This window comes from Diuraphis noxia, unplaced genomic scaffold (genome assembly GCF_037042655.1).
Source record: "Diuraphis noxia isolate RWA-SAM2 unplaced genomic scaffold, SU_Dnox_SAM2 contig0002, whole genome shotgun sequence".
NCBI classification, from domain to species: domain Eukaryota; kingdom Metazoa; phylum Arthropoda; class Insecta; order Hemiptera; family Aphididae; genus Diuraphis; species Diuraphis noxia.
Window position 1 is genome coordinate 19,116,677 of NW_028301712.1, and position 18,226 is coordinate 19,134,902.

General features: G+C 30.1%; 1 protein-coding gene across 6 annotated transcripts in view; it reads left to right on the forward strand.

The window, feature by feature from the left end:
* The window catches only part of SK (small conductance calcium-activated potassium channel), a 305,985-nt gene that overhangs the window by 41,352 nt on the left and 246,407 nt on the right, over positions 1-18,226 (forward strand). The window lies entirely within an intron of this gene.

Consider the following 18,226-nt stretch of genomic DNA (forward strand, 5'->3'; position numbering starts at 1 on the left):
CTTGTAAGTAATGTGTATATGTAAAGTAAATAAAAAATTGTAAAATTAAAATTAATTTTTTGATCAATTCAACAATTCTTACGTTGGTGGGCAATCGTATTAGACCCCAACGTCATGTTAATTGTGCTTTTTAAATTATATAATAAAAAAATTAATAAATTATGTATTCAATAGAGAATAGAAAAATGGATTTCCCCCCAGTAGTGACGCTAAATGATAAAATAAAAACTGTAAATTGAGTACAACTATAAGTCAATTGGTATATGATATTGAAATAAAAAGTTATATTTAATAAATTATTGCATGAAGGCTCCAATAGTCAATTGATAAGAGTAAAAAGCTAAGATATAAGACAGAAAATATTTTGCATTCGTAATATCACTACAATATATAGATTGGTTGAAATAGACAGGGTGTTTTCCAATATTGGTTTTTACACACATTCACCCACTTACTAAGGTATACCTTGGAATGGAATTCCGTAGGATAAACGAAAATTAATAGTATTACTATAAAAATAATATTGTAAACATTTCTTTTCCTTTTTATATGAACTTAAATATTGGTATTGTATTAAAATGAAAAATATTAATAAAATTACGTCTATAATATTGAAAGCTTTGGAGTTACGCTAGTTTTAATGGATGTTGTACGTTAAGTTATAATTTATTAACACGACCACTTTTATAGGATTTATGAAAAAAGTGATGTATTTTATGTATATAAAAAATATACTCATCATATGAGTATCGATAGTGTCTTGCATGACGTATACCTCGTCACATCTCGAGAGAGTTATAAAGTGTGTGTGATAAAAGAGAAACAAAGGTTAATATTTTTGTCAAAGTTAACTAGATAGAACAGAAAAATAACAATAAGATATAATAGATATATACTTCAGATACTTGATTATGAGAACAGTGAAGCATGAATCCCTAGATAAAATATAAACATATTTGAAGTGTTAAATTATGAGTGCTGAATAATAAACTTGTACAAATTACTCTTTACCACCCAAATCATAATTCATAAGTAACGTTAACAATCTATTTTGTTTATATATTATTTGATTTTCTAACTGTCTTAGACTTTGTTATGTACAAATGTTCTCAAATATCAGTTGAAATGTAGGTATATATAATAACAATTATGACAATAATAAAATAATATTATGCAAAGTATCATGTAAATAGTATACGAGTATAGTTACAAACTTAATTATAGTTACTCTTTGGTTAATTAGTTAGCAACAATATAAACAATATTTTAGTTCCATTATTAATCAATGATTTATATTATTTTAAACAAAAACAAAAATGGGAATATTTGAATAATGGTTATCCAAGAACATAAATAAAATGTCTATTATGTTTAAGGTATCTCTTAGTCATTCATTAATTAATCTTTTAATCCTTTACCTTATCTAGGTAACATTATATTTTAATTTGTGTTTCAATTTAGTAAAAATATGTGTCATGCAAATATCGTATAACATATTAGAGATTGTTTAATATCCTTAGATTACACTCTTAATTTTTTTTTTTTATTTAATTTGCATTTTATTAAAAAATAATTATAGCAAAGCAATTATAAAATAATTATGTATCAAAACAAATAACAGACAATGTAATTAAATATTAGCGTTAAATGAGAAAGCCAGCGGTATGAATGAATTGGATCAGAGAACGGATGATAGGGATATAACGAGAGTTGAGAAGAAGATTAGAATCGGGAGAAATATAGCCTAAAGAAGAAAGAAAAGAGAAAAGGAGTTGTCTACTAGTTATGAGAGAAGAGGAATTGAAAAGGATGTGATCAAGATCGCATATCGATTCGTCGTGATGTAGTGTACAAAGAGGGGAAGAGTTTAGATTAAGTTTAGAAGAATGGTGAGGAAATAAGCTATGACCAATGCGAAGACGAGTGAAGGATACGATTAGGTGCCTAGAAATCTCGAGGTCTTTAAACCACGGATGTTTGGGAATAGAGGAAACTATGTGTCTATGCCATGCAGCATAGTTAGGAGGTAGAGAGTCCCATTTAGTTTGCTAGGCATTTAGCAATAGTTTGCGGTGAATCGGAAGAAAATCTGAAGCAGGTGTTTTAAAAGGAGAAAAATAGATGAGGGATATTTTTGGAAAAGCTAGGTGGTCGGCTCGCTCATTACCGGCTATACCGACATGACTAGGGATCCAGAAAAACTTAACTGTTTCATCAGCAAGACTAAGACGATATACTAAGGATTTGATGACGAGAACAAGAGGAGACAGGGCAGATAAAAACGAATCAGAGAATATGGCAAGAAGACATGATTGTGAGTCGGATAAGATAAGAAAATAACTATATTCTAATGTGAAAGAGAATTGCAGAGCGCTAATTATAGTATAACATTCAGCAGAGAATGATGATGTCAGAGGATGTAATTTGTCAGCAAAAGAAATATTGAGCGAGTGGATGAAGAAGGAGAAGCCAGCTGAGTTAGGATACACCGAGCCATCAGTAAAAATTTGAACAGAGCTAGGTAAATTATATGAGATATATTCGTTAAACAAAGAATCAACCAGAGTTTGAGGCAGACGCGGTAGTTCTTTTGGGGAATAGCCAAGGAAATTGGGAGAAACAGTTATTTCAGGAAAAAACGAGAGTGCAGCGTAAGGCGTATCATAAATATGTAGCCGGAGGCTGGGGCGATAAACAAGTGGTGAAAAAGCAGAGAATGAGTAGGCAACAGAAGGAAGGATGGGAAGTGTTTTAGCCACGTACCTTTTATGCCTTTTAAATATTGGAAGTGTGGAACCCATCTAAGTTTAGGATCGAGTTTAAGGCCTAGGTAAATGACAGTTGACGATGGCTGAACAACTTGATTATTGAGGATCATATTAGGATGTGCTAAAATTTGTCTACGAGTAAAAATCATAAAGTGGCTTTTCTCAGAAGCAGTGGTAAAGAACGCTGTAGTTAAGGAGATAGAAAGTTGTTTTAAGGCATAGTTTAAAGTAAAGTCGGATAATTCGAGAGATTTATTTAAGGAAAATAGCACAATGTCATCAGCATACAATAGGACACGGAAGTCCGGCGAGTCTAAGGATAGGCAGATTGGTGACATGTATATGTTCAAAAGTAAAGGACTGAGGCAGCTACCTTGAGGAAGGCCTCTGTATGTAGATCTATCTGAAATTATCCCCGAAGGCGAGGAAAATTTGATAAATCGTTGGAAAAAAAGTGAGGAAATAAAATTACAAACAGAATAAGGGATTTGTAGAGAAGCAAGGCAAGATATGAGGGTTGGAATGTGTACGGAATCGAAGGCGCCTTTAATATCTAAAAAAGCAGCACATAAGTATTCTTTATTACATAATGCTTTATAAACTGGGCCAACAAGTGATGACAAGAACTCCATCATCAAATAAATTGTTTGGGATGAGGTTATTTTTTTCTAAAAACCAGTCCAGACGAGTTTTAATTATGTATTCAACAGTTTTACATAAAGCGGAGGATAATGCGATTGGTCGAAATGCAGTGGTAGAAGTATTGGGTTTAGGGATGGGTATGACATGATATTGTTTCCAAGAGTGTGGGATTAGGCCTGAGATCCATAAGTCGTTAAGAATACGTAATAGATAATCGGATGCTTTGTTGGAGATGTTTTTGAGTAAGATTACAGAGATACCATCCATACCCGAAGCTATCGAGGACCGGGAAGAAATAGCTGAAGAGAGTTCTTTAGAGCTGAAAGGTGAGGATAGCATATTATGTGAACATTGTGAACCATGATTGATGTTGCTAATGGATGAAAGGGAAGCTGGGCAAGATTCCTGTAAGGAGGGAACGTATGGAGGAGCAACTTTGTCGCAAAAAGTAGGAAACCATTCCTCGTTGTGGGAGGAATTGGTCCGGTTAACACACATTTTGAATTTTTTTAGCCGTGATCCATAAGTGTTGTATTGGAGTTGAGTGGTTGAGGGTAGAACATATATTTTTCCAGGAGTTTTTTTTTTGCTAATTTAATTTTGTTTATACTTTTTAAAAGCAGCTGATCGTTGTTTTACAGCTTCAGAACATGTGGAGTTCCACCAGATGGGGGAGGTTGTTGGGTATTTTGAGGAAATGCGTTTATTTGGGATAGCAATGTTCGCAGAGTTATTCAAAATGTGAACAAAAAGTGGGGAGTTCGAGAAGACAAATGGATTAATAAGTGAGTCAAGATTTGAGGAAAATAGAGAACAATCAGCCTTGGAGTAGTTGAGTTTTGGAGGTGTGGTGTCGTGATTAGAAACAGCTAAGAGAAGTGTTGAAGGAGCATGATGTTTAATTATCAGTGGAAAGTGGTCGCTGCCACTGGGCTCCTTGAGAGGGTACCAGGAAAGTGACCAATATAGGGCATTGGTAGTGATGGTTATGTCGACTGCGGTATTGGCGAAAGGGGGGCGATTGACGAGTGTTGACGCTTCTAAAAGAGGTATAAATAATATTACCGCGATGGTTTAGGTTATTATTATTGTACCAGATTTGATGATGGCCGTTAACATCACCCCCTAGAATGGAGTTAGTGCCAATAATCTGAAAGATGCTATTGAGTAAAGCTGTAGAAGGGTTGGAAGAAGGAGAAATATATAGGGACCATAAGTAGTGAGAAAATAGTGAGAAGAAGGAGAACGAAGTAGTCAGAGTAGCATTGGAATAGAAACCACATGGGAAAAGACCTAGAGGTAGGCCTAGGAAAAGATGGATTGACGTGGTAGAAGAAGATTTAAAAACACTTGGAGTTGAAGATTGGAGAGAGACAGCCCAAGACAGAGATAAGTGTAGTAATGGCGGCAAAAACTCTTAGAGAGTAGGAATGACAGAAGAAGAATATGTATACCTAGTGGAAGTGGCATATATTTCTTATAATTGATAAATAAGTCTTAGTGAAAATGGCTTTTCTTTATCGTGAGAACTTTTATTGTTGATGATGAGATCTCTTTTCTGATAAAGTTCAAAACTTACAAAAGTTGTACTCCAGCATCTGTTGGGCTATTTGTTTATATTCAACAACAAACGTTTCGGTTGGGCTTTTCAGTCGAGTAGGAAATAAATGAACATGCTACAGTTGTATATAAAATGTTATGGATGTTTTTAGTTTTGTATTACAAGTAGTATGAAGACTTTTAAATTATTGTTATTATTTTATTTTTTATAATAATTTTGTATATTATATTATATTATCCTCTAAAATATATCATAATAAAATTAACAGATGTTCTTATGGCATCATACAATTTAATAATTATACAATTGCAATTATATTGATGGATGCATAGAATACTTTAACTAATTCCACAAAACAAAAATGGCTTATAATACTGCCCTAAACCCCATTCATCAAACCGTAAAGATGAAGTAGTTATCAGTAGACTACGAATAGGTCACTCAAATATATCACATGGTCATCTTATGTGCAGAGAAGAACCTGTAATGTGCCTAACCTGTGGAGAACCTCTCCATATAGATACCAGAAAAAATCTAAAATTGCCCGACAATCTCTTTGAAGCCCTCAGCCCTACCTATGAAAACACCAACAAAATAATTACATTTTTAAAACAAATGGATATGTATAATCTAAGAACCTATTGTATAACCATATTTTACTATGTACTAAATACTAATTTTGTTACAAGCTAATAACCTTAGCAGTTGAAGCTGTACCATGAATAAAAAAAAAAAAAATGGCTTATGCTTATTAAAAGTCACTTTTTGTCATATTAAATGTAATGGAAAAAGGTGTCTATATTAGATTAAATGCGTTTCTAACTATAATCTTCCTCCTACAATTATATTTTATTTAAATTTCATACACTTAATTTTTACGTATAAGTCTTCTTTTTTTTCTATACATCACAAAATACATTGGTTGTGATTTATGATTTTATGAGTCTTATGTTTATTCTTATTCCATATTTTCCATATTTTATAATTATATTTTTTATTTAAAGTTAATATGATTAAGGTGTGACATAATACAACAAAAATATAATATTATGTTTAAACATACCGACATACTCCAAATAAAGTAGTTAAAAGCTTTTGCTATTTATTTATTTTTATTTTTTTGTCTTTATTAGTTCTTCAGATATAATAATAAGGTCTCGAGGGTGTTATGGATATGATATGAAAATTGTCATTATTCATATTCGCATGAGCTTTTTCTCTCATAGGGATTCACACTAAACTATATAGAAATTTAATTTTTTTTAAACATAATATAGGTACGATGAATTTTACAAGATTTATGATTGTGATATTCTTGCCTAATTTTTTATTCAATATTCATTTCCTCATACATAGTTATAATAGATCATCAGTTTACGCTCCTGGGACTTCTATGCATGCTACGAATATGTGTGATTATTAATTTTAAACGAATACGATCACCCAAAGCGATGTTGTAGTTTATAATAATGGGTGGACAGTGTTGCGCATATAATATAATAACCTAATGTAATGAGGCAGAAGTATACATGGTGAGTATACACTATTACGTACACGACCTCAATGCCATCGTGGTAGCTTGTATCTAATGTATCCGTGACAAGCGATATGTGTTGTGTTGAGACTAATGGTTGACGTGGATATTGAATTCGCGATATTATCAATGTGAACTTAATATCAGTGTAATAGTATATTTATGTACACGAAATAACTTCGCACTGCAGTAAAGTCAGTTAGGATTCATAATAATATTATTATCATGTTTAGAATAACTATCAAACATTAATTTATCGTAATATTATACGAGCCGAATGATAAATTTGAAATAAAAACAATCCTCCAATATGAAATATGGTGATAATCGATAGTTACATTTTTAGCTGACGTGTTTATTCAGTTAAGACTTAGGTGTGTATAATGTATATATTAGGTTTAGCGACTGTTCTATACACCATGTAGATACTGATACTAATTTCCGTGTTCTTTCGACGAAGTTGATAATTTTTTGACGATATATTTTAACTTAAAGCTCATTTGTGGCATATTTGATATTATTGATATAATTCGTGTAATAAAATAATAGTATGCACTATTATGAAAGAAATCTATTAACCACAAGAAAATAAATGAAATCGCGTCGATAAATAGCATCGTTAACTTATTGTATGAAATGTGACGAGTATTATTATTTCAGAAAAAAAAAATGTTTATTAAATTGTGTTTCTTTACTCTTTAACTTTACAGCTTGAACTAGCTTTATTAAGCTTTATATTTATTCTCATAATATTTTATTATTTTAACATTATTAATTGTCTTAGTTCGGCATTATTTACGAGTTTAATCAGTTGTCTGACTGATTCTGAACATGGTAACGATATTTTCCATGGGTTTCTGAACTTGGATGTTGTATCATATTTGAACATATTATGGTGACATTCAAAATGCGTTGTGCTTAAATAATATTGTGCGTATACAACATAAAAAAATACTTATTATTTAAATACTTTAAAACTTAGATAATAATTAATATAGTAATAAATATTATATATATTAAATATATTTTTGATCATATTTTATAAGTGTTAAACTTTAAGTTATTTAAAAGTTATTTCGATTATTTTTTTAATACTATTATGAATTATTCTTTCTTGTATATTTTAAGAATCACGACTTTACTGTTTTTAAATATTATCTGATAGAATGTAAGCATTGTTAACAGTTACAATAAGTAATATATTTTTTATTTGTTCATCTACAAACCGTAATAAAAAAAAATAGCAGTAAAAATATATGACTAAAAATAATATAGGTATCAGTTAATATATACCTATAAATCAACTTGAACAACAGACATAGGCAGTAAAATCCTTGATTTTTACTTTTAAATTTATTTTATTACTTCAAAGTTCCAGGATAATATCCTTTATATGTGTAAAGTATCATAGAACAAAATAAGTTTCAGAAGTTTGTTTTATTTCAAAAACTGTACACGATATTATTATCTCTTAAAAAGTTACAAATAACCAACCAAGATATTCAAATTAACTGTACATATCTTATTTTTTTGTTGAAACTATTAAAATATTTTTTTTAAATATGTGTAACTTACTAGAATCAAAAAAATATATACAAGAACATTTTTATTGTATATTTATTAAATATAAATACTTATCAAAAGTAAAGTATTTATAGTTTAAGTTAGACTAGAGAATTGTTTAATTGAGTAATTTTTCAGCCTACAAGTGAATTATATTCACATAAAATTTTTTAGTCAATAGCTGTTTTTAATCACTTAAAGGCTATTTTTACTTTTTAAAATAATAAATCAATAAAATATTATATTTTATAACATTATTTTTAATCTAGTTAACCAACTAGACATGTACCAATTTAAAACATTGCGTGTGTTTTCTTTCGAATTATAGAATGAAAAAAATAAAAATGTGAATTGTTTAATCGATAACTATCGTTTATATTTGTATGCTTCATTATTCTACAAATTTAACACAAAATAACAAAGTTATTAATTATTTAGCTTAATATAGTATAATGCAAAAGACTCCAGGGTTCCAGAATTTTTTGATCATCGGTTACACACGAGATTTTTATTCAGCGCTAATATGATTTCAGGAATATAACTTAATATATTAATGAATTTTATTTTATATTGTATTATATAATTATTACATAACCTCTAAATTTTTAAATTTATTTTTATTGTTAGAGGTTTTTGTTTCATTTTTGTAAAAGAATTCAGAATCAAATAATAATATTAAGTGCATTTTTAAAATAATCTACCAATATTAAAACGTGTCTATTTATAGGTTAGGTTAAGTTAGGTTAATAGTCATTTATGCGTGGCCATAGTATTGGACAGTGTTCATAGTAAATAAAGCATCATATAAAAATTCAATATGTATATGCACAGTTTAAACAAGAATATATTAATTTGTTTGTAAAGAAAGGACATTTACATAATCAAATCTACTAGAAAAGTCAGGAGTGACATATAGCAGAACACTAATCTATAAATTGATGATTATGATTTGTTGGTTTGCATTTGTAAAGTTAAACGAAATACGAAAATAATATATATGTAATACGTTTGTAAAACGACATATTATGTAAGTGTGGCAAATGACAATTCTCCTAAGACCTAAATGATCTAAAATAATCGTAAAATACCAAATAATGATGCCAATATGATTTATAGATAATCGCATTTCAAATACTTTAGCTACCTATTTATAAGATTAAATCAGTTAAATCCTTTCAAATATTTTATAATAATACTATATTGGACTTCAATTTGTATAGCAATGACAGTTTTAAGTTAATATTTTTACCTAAAATCTTTAGCAGAAATAATAATAAAATTTATATTGTAAAGCACAATAATATTCTTAATAAAAAAAAAAAAAAAAAAACAATCATCATAATAACTAATAAAGTAAAAAAAGTCTGGCAGTCTTTTAAAATTAGACAGTTCTGTATGAATTAAAAATGTGGTTAGTCCATGAAAATTCTAAAATATTTACAAGATGTTCCTAGCAAGCTTGTGTTAACATTTACGATAATTTCACTTTAGACAAGAATTAATTCATGGGTAATAAATAAATAAATATTAATGTGGAGATTGAGAATGTGTAATAATTAGGTACTCATTAATTGTTACTAGGCGTGCATGATAGTAGGTATGAACAATTTTCTAGCAATAATTATTTTACGTTTAGTGAGAATAATAATACAGGTTCTGGATATCTAATTCAAGGTAGGTATTAACATTTTATATTAAATTAAATTACATACAAATTGGTTTTTATAACAACAATATTATGATTTACAGAATCAATATTTTTTGTTTTACAACGATGAAATGTTTAGTTCTAAAAAATTAATAAGAAAATTGATACCTAATCATAATAAAAAATTATTTTTTTGTGGAGTAACAATAATGTTCTATCACACAATATATAGAAATTATTGTTTGAGGCGATTGAAGGTTTCAACAAAACGATACAACGATACAACACCCTATGATTTAATATTATTTAGTATCGATAATTTTCTGCTTTAAAATTAATAATATATTACATATTATGTCGCACTTGTTTTTTTATGAAATATAAATTATTGAAATATACCAACAATTATATTTACTTCAATATAGATGTTACGGGCAAAGTAGAAAGTTGGGCATTGTGCACAATGACCGGGCACTGTGCACAATGCCCGATTTTCAAGGGCAAAGTTGGAATAAGTTAACGTTGTCCGGGCATTGTATACAGTGCCCAATTAGATTTGGGCACAGTAGATTAAATATTGAATGTTATATAAAAAATTAAAAATAAATAAAGTTGCACAGCTTTAATATTTAATTAATTTATGATTAAATTACAATTATTATTTATTTGCTTTATTTATTACCACATACACCACTATTATGACACTTTGAGTCGCAAAGACGACCAGATTTTTTACATTTACACCAGTTGATCTTACACAATGTATTGCAAGTACACCTATTGTACCCTTGGCCACCCAAATTAGAAGATTTTCTTGCCACTTCTCTTAATAAAATTTGTACTGGTGGTACATCATCAGCCTGGATAAACGGGTAGAATACGATTGCGTACGTTTGGCCTTTTTGGCAACACGATTGCGTATGTTTGTAGATGAGTTAAAAGTACCTTTCAGAAAAAAAAAATAAACACGATTGCATATGAAATTGTATGCAACGTTGTCAAATTTTCCATATTTCATCGTATATAAAATAAATAATAATTTTATATAATATGTAATAATAATATAATAAATATCGAATACATTTACAGTTTTATAATAATACATAAAAAAAAAAAATAATAAATAAAATGAGATTAACTTAATAATATAAAGTAATTAATAAATAAATAAATTGTCAATTATTATTTTAATAAAATTAAATAAATAAAAAAATATGTGAAAAAAGGACGTTGCATCAACGTAATCGTTCTATTTACTCGTACTTAATCTATACATTTACAACTTACTTGATAATTCGATTGGCAAAAAAATATAATTACATAAAATAAGACCGATTTTAATAAACACCTCTTAACATATTGTGAATTGGTTCCAAAGCCAAAGAGTGACGCCATATGTATTGACCGCATTCCAATGGTCTAAAATAACGTTTGCTATCAAACAATTTCGTGTACGCATCATCTCATAGTTCTTTGGTCTCCGTATCGTTTACTTTTTCCATATTTTTACCAATTTTGATTTGTGTGATTCCAGCTCTTCGGTTTTTTTTGTTCACCATAATAACGTGTCATTTCCTTTAATCGATTTTCCGGAAATCCCGTTAAAAACTCCTTCTATCGGTTTTCCCAACAAACCCAACTTAGGGCTGTAAAAATACTCGATAATAGTTTTCCCGGTTTTGAAACTAGCATCAATTTTCGTGATGAGTTCATTTAATAACGGCCAACCCAGTTTTGTGCTGTGTCTTTTGTCCTATACTTGATCTTTTGTCGGGTTGGTCTATTATACAAGCGATGTACGGGTGTAAGTACGACGGAAAACCTATTTTTACCGGTGAATTTGACGGTATACCAAATTCTTTTTTTCACTTACCGTTTCACAACAATCATTATTACACGATGGTCGTGGACAAAGGACACAGCACAAAACTGGGTTTGCCGTTATTAAATGAACTCATCACGAACCGGGATTTCACAACTGGGAAAACTATTGCCGAGTATTCTTATAGCCCTGGAACTACTTACTTTTCAATCCCTGCAGATATATTTACAACATCGTATTTTTTAATTAATTCGTAATCACCTGCAGTTTTTTTTGTGGTTTTAGTTTTCACATTATGCACTTTTAAAATTCATTCATCGTATTCTACTTTATTTAAAAATACAGCATTTGCATTTTTGTTTAATAGTACATTGTTAAACTTCTCATTAAACTTTTTTTCCATTTTATGTTAGAAAATAGTACACAAATACTTAGAAAATAGTTGAAAACGTTGACCAAAAGAAAAAATAACACTACACGCAACTGCACTATACCTACACTACAATGTCAGACTACGTGACGTCGCCGTTTTGACAATAATCATTAGAAAATATCGAATAGGAATTTAACGATTCGATTATAAAATATTATCTACAATATTGTGTGATCACTTTATCGTTTAGATTACGATTCGGTTCGTACTTTCGCAGCTTTCGCGTTGTCGTGTACGAATAACATATATAATTATAGTTTTGTAGTGATATTAATACGTATAAATGCAATTTGATATAAAAGTGTGCAGCGCATTGTATAATTCACTTTGCCCACTTGAATCTGGGCAGGGTACACTTTGCCCGGGCAATCTAGTACAATGCCCTGTCAATGTATGACAATTTAAGTATAAAAATGATCATTCTTACATTGGCCAAAATGTTCGGGCATTGTATAACAATGCCCGGATTTCCTACTTTGCCCGTAACATAGACATATTCTGCAAATTCTGAGAACATTTTTGTCTGTATTTTTTCAAGGGATAGAATACTAAATATCGGATAATAATCCAATATTATACTAAATTAAATACAATAATCATTTACTGAATAATAACTGTACTAATTGTACTGTAATAACGTTTCATATAGAAATTTTATGTGTTTGCGTTTTACAAAATTTAAAAAACAGAATATTCAAATTAATAGGTTTTTAACATAGTACAAAGTACCTAATCAGCTTAAATTAGTTAAAACACCAACCAAGTTTTCACACCGAGTGGCAAATGAGTTTCACGGTTTAGTTATCATCTCCACATAAAAATATTATTTCGAAAAAGTTGCACGTGATAATGTGATATGCATAAGCAGATGACAAGAATCATTTACATAGGTGAAATATTAACATATTTTCATAATATATTATGATTGTATAGCTTAATATGAATATTATGATAAACGTTTTTGTATGTAATAAATATTTACGTATTTTGTTTCACGAGGATAAATATTAAAACATTATATTATATTGTAATAGTAAAACTGAAAAAACTGTGACGCGACCACTGCTTTGAGAGAAAATCAAAAATGCACAAAACGTGCGACGGTTTGTATTTGCATTATCCAGTATGCATATACAATTGCTGTTAATGTAATAACAGCTTAACATATTATTATGTACGTAATAACAAAAAATAAAAAAGGTTGATAGAATTATAAATAACGATGGTGATAATATGTAATGTGTAATTTTGCATCTCACCAAAGATGTGGTAAATGACAATATATTTTATAATAATATCAGGTATAATCCGTGATAAACCGAAGAAAAAAATACGCCTACAGTGATGAATATCTATTACCAATGTCAAGACTTACTCATACGTCACACCTTAGATTATACATTTATGAATATTCTATTTATAATCAATAGATTATACATATTAAATTACGGATATAATATCCCAATATTATTCATCATAATATGCTTTTTCACAATATTTAATATCACGAGCACTGTGAATATATAGTTACCACAAAAAAAAAAAATAATAATAATAATAAATAAAAAATAGATATGTGAAATACCACATCATTAAATAATTTCATTATCTCGATTTCGTAATTTGAACGGAACGCAGATATTATACTATTATTATTGTTGTAGTACTAGCCTTTTTCTCCCCTCGTCGAACATTTGACGACACTGCAGCACTCTTGACCGAATGTTTTATTGACTCTGTAACGATCGTACCACAATACGTGCTGTCCAAATTCATAGCGGTCCGCGTACAGGGTGTATCAAAAATAACTATATATGAGTGTTATACACTTACGCGTATTAAAGTATCAAACTACTACGTTATTAATCAAGTACATAATATCAAATTAATATCATTATTAAACTAAAACAAAAACGCCACCTAGACCGCATTACGCCGTAATATATTATTATATTACAACACAATATAACTATTATCGGCGCAAGCACTAAAGTTTGTTTTAAACACGTATACAGAAAAACTATGAAGTTAAATATTCTGCAATGTGCATATAGTGAATAGGTTTCTGGTTCAAAGACTTGAAAGTTGAAGTTGATCGCGAGTAAAGTTTTTACAAGTTACAAAATCTCCAGCTATTTCCATCCCGCCAATGTCGACAGGCAACATCATAATAAAACACCATATAGTGATACATCCCGTATATTATATAATATTAAAACAACAAGTGTAAATTTACATAATTATGCATTACTCCAGTGCGCAATACGTGTTTGCGTACCGATCGTAATATGTACCTACTTACAATATACTCGTATCATAATATTATTATGGTCTAGACAGTCTTCATTACTCTCTCTATCCGTGTCTTAAAAATTATATTTTCCATACCCCAGTGCAGCACGCGAGTTTAGCCTGGAGCAACTATAGGGTCGTATACTGCGCATTTGCAAACGATTATGGTTAGTATTAGTGTTCCATCAAAGAATGAAATATGCAAATAATCGTATATAATGATGAAAATAAGTATGATGATAAATAATTGTTGTTTGATATAAAATTTCATAGTATCGTAGATAGATGGGCATTACTGATTATCGTCGGAACTTTTTATGTGTGACAGGCATTATACAATATTATTCCACAGCGTATGGTATTATAGGTAGTTGGATAAGATTGTGAGTTAGTTTAAGTTTTCTGAGGTTTTTAGGTATGAGCATACATATTTTGAACAAACAAAATACCGTTTAAGTAGGTACTGATCCAAATAAATAACCATTGGAGGAAATATATATATAAGACAAAATTATAAACGCAACACGAGTGCAAAATTAATTTTTTTCAACACTAAATTTATATTGGGTATATTGTACTTTATAATATATTAATATGTATATTTTAACGTGTTTTACAAATGATTCAGTCAAGCATACAAATTTATATTTTAACCTTAAATAATAAATTTATTCAAGTTTTGATTTTTTAAATTATTCAGTAGGCCTACACATAAATATTAAAGAACAATAATATACTGAAATATTATATTTTTAATTATTCTATTGTATTTTGTTCATTGATTAAAGAGAATGATAAAAACTAATTTTTGCAAAATCATTATCATGTATACCATTTTAAGCTGTAAAATACATAAAAACGCTTATGTGCTTATACCTACATAATCGAAATTCAAACAAGGGTTCCAGGGCTATTAAACTGTAAGTACTAAGGATAATATTATAGTAGGAAGGTATATTATGATAATATATTAATTAATACTCTCCATGCTAACTTTGTCTTATCTGTACATGATGTTTATATTCTCACTGAAACCTGGCTTTCCGAGAAATTATCTAATGCTGAGCTGGGACCTCGATGGGTATATAATTTTTAGATGTAATAGAAATGTTAACAACAGTAATAGTCTTCGCGAGGGTAGTACATTGATTGCTGTACATTCCAAGTATAGACATGTTATAGTATTGTCATCAATTATAAGTGTTAAACAAGTATTTGTACGCATTACCCTTCTTAGACGTGCCTCTATACTACTAGCTGGTATTTATTTGCCTCCTAGTTCTAACATATCTATGTATGAGTATGAGTACCATACCGAGTCCTGGGATCGTGTTTGGGAATCATATCAATTTAATTCTGGAATTGTTAGTGAGGGACTTTAATTTGCCAAATATTAGTTGGTCCAACGCGGTTTCAGACCACGAGTACAGTGGTTTTGTTACAGATAATGGCTGCTGGATAAGTATGGTATTCTTCACTTCAAACAGATAAATACTGTATCTAATAAGTTTAACTCAGTCATTGATTTGGTTTTCTCAAACAGTAAATCTATCAAAGTTGAAAAATCGCCCGAAGCTCTTGTGCCATGTGATGATTATATTATGCCAGCAATTGTTATAACATGTAATTGTCCCTTTGACATACTTGACATTCAGATAGAGATTTCAAAGAGGCTAACTATGAAAGAATTAACGATGTTTTAGAAAATATAAACTGGTCTTTCAATTTATTGACTTTAACAGCCAGAATAATAAATAATAATAATTTAATAACCAGAACAATCAGCTGCATTTTTACAGAGATCACTACTGCATGTTATTGATCAATGTGTACCAATGCGTAATTATCGTAAATCGTCCTTTCCACCGTGGATAATTAAATATATAAAGAATCTTTTAGCTTAGAAGTAACAGTCCCATAAAATCTTTAAATTATGTGGTGGTGCTCATTGCAATTATAACTTTTCTCTATTGCGTGCGCGCTGTAAATTTAAATCTAAAAAATTGCATAGATTCTATCTATGAAGAATGCAGGAGCGGCTGCGAAGTGATCCTCGTTCATTTGGGGACTAAGCCCGCAAAAGCCTAAGTTGTCAAAGAATTCCTGAAGAGGTTCATCTTGGAAACATACAAACTTCGGGTAATCAAGTACCAGATTTATTTGCCTCGTATTTTTTCTTAGTTTATGTTAAGCCACGAATGGTACCTTCAACACAGTTGGATTCGATCACTCCAGAACAATTTTCGTTTTTCCCATCTCCATTGTCCATTACCCCTGATGAGATTCTCGTTGCTCTTCAGTTGATCGCTATTACTCAAGGCTAAGTCTCTGATGGTATCTCTTTTTTGTATCACTGTAGAGACACTCTCGCTTCACCAATCTGTTGTATCTTTAATAAATCTTTCGTAGAGGAAGTCTTTCCCTCCATCTGGAAATGTAGTTGTGTTACACCTATACTAAAGTCAGGGGACTCTACTGACGTTTCTAATTATTGGCCCATATTCCAGATTACCTTTTTTAGGGAAAATGTTTGAATCAATTGTACTTAATCGTATACAATGACCAATCTTGTCAACGATATCGATCGACCAGCATAGATTTTTCGTTCTAGATCAACATCTACTAGTGTCATCTACACATGAATACATGATGCGTTCTTGTTAAATCAGCAAATTGACGTAGTTTATACCGACTTTACAAAAGTTTTTGATTCGATTGATCATGGTATATTTTCATTTATATTTTGGATAGGCTAAGAATTGGTGATCCACTCCTAACCTGGCTGATATCTTACCTTTCCGAGCGCGTACAGTTTGTTTCTCTATTAGGTAGGAAATCTAAACCGTTCCAAGTGACCTCTGGTGTTCCTCAAGGCAGTGACCTAGGTTCCTTATTATATTTTATTCCTGTATTTATTAACTCAGTCTGTTCAGTAATTTCTCCAGTACGAGTTCTACTATTTGTCGATGATGCTAAAATATTTTATGCAGAATCATCCATAGAAGACTTAAAAATACTTCAAAGTATTTTGTATAAATGTTCATCTTGGTGTGAGGTTGTTGGGCTTTCTCTCAATATTGGAAAATATAAAACTATGTCATTCTATCGGATTCGGGATTTTATAAAATTTTACTATTCTCTTAATGGTTTGCATTTTGATCGTGCAGACCATATTATTGATTTAGGGTTTCTCTTTTTCCCATATTTAGACTTTCGTCCACACATTGATTATGTTGTAAGTCATGTTCTTGGTTTTATTAGATGATATTCCTCGAATTTCAATTATCCTAAGTATTTTCCCAGGCTTTATTGCGAATTAGTACGTTTGATATTAGATAGAGTATGGAGCTATTGTCTGGGCTTCATACACCATATGTAACTCACTAACGGTTGATGAAGTGCAGAACAGGTTTCTGAATTATGCTGGCTACTGTTAAATATATTTCATCTACTTTACGATTATCAACCTATAAACGATATCTCGATTCACTTGTATCTAGACGTCAAACTCATGATTATCGCTTTATAATGGGATTGTTAGACGGACAGACAGATGTGCCTCATTTGCTAGAGAGACTCAGCATCCAGATTCCCAGCAGCACTCCATCCCAGGAAACTTTTTACATATCAAAAGTAAGTCTAACTTTGCCGCTAATACCTACACCTCTCCTGAGAATGATGCGTATACATAGCTCATATATTTTATGACCATTAGGCTATTTATCTATTTATATTTTGTTATTACAGTTATATCATTCTTAAATATTACTTTAATAATTATCTAGTTTATATATTATGTCATATTATGTAATGTTACTCATTTTTGTTATCCTCTATCTTGTAAAAGCCATTGCTTGATTATTGTAACCTGCTTAGTGCGCTTTTTATTCGTTAATCCGTTAAATTTAGTTATCGAAAACTCGCTCTTTTGGTCGTGTGTTTCTGGCCCTATGTGCGTCACTC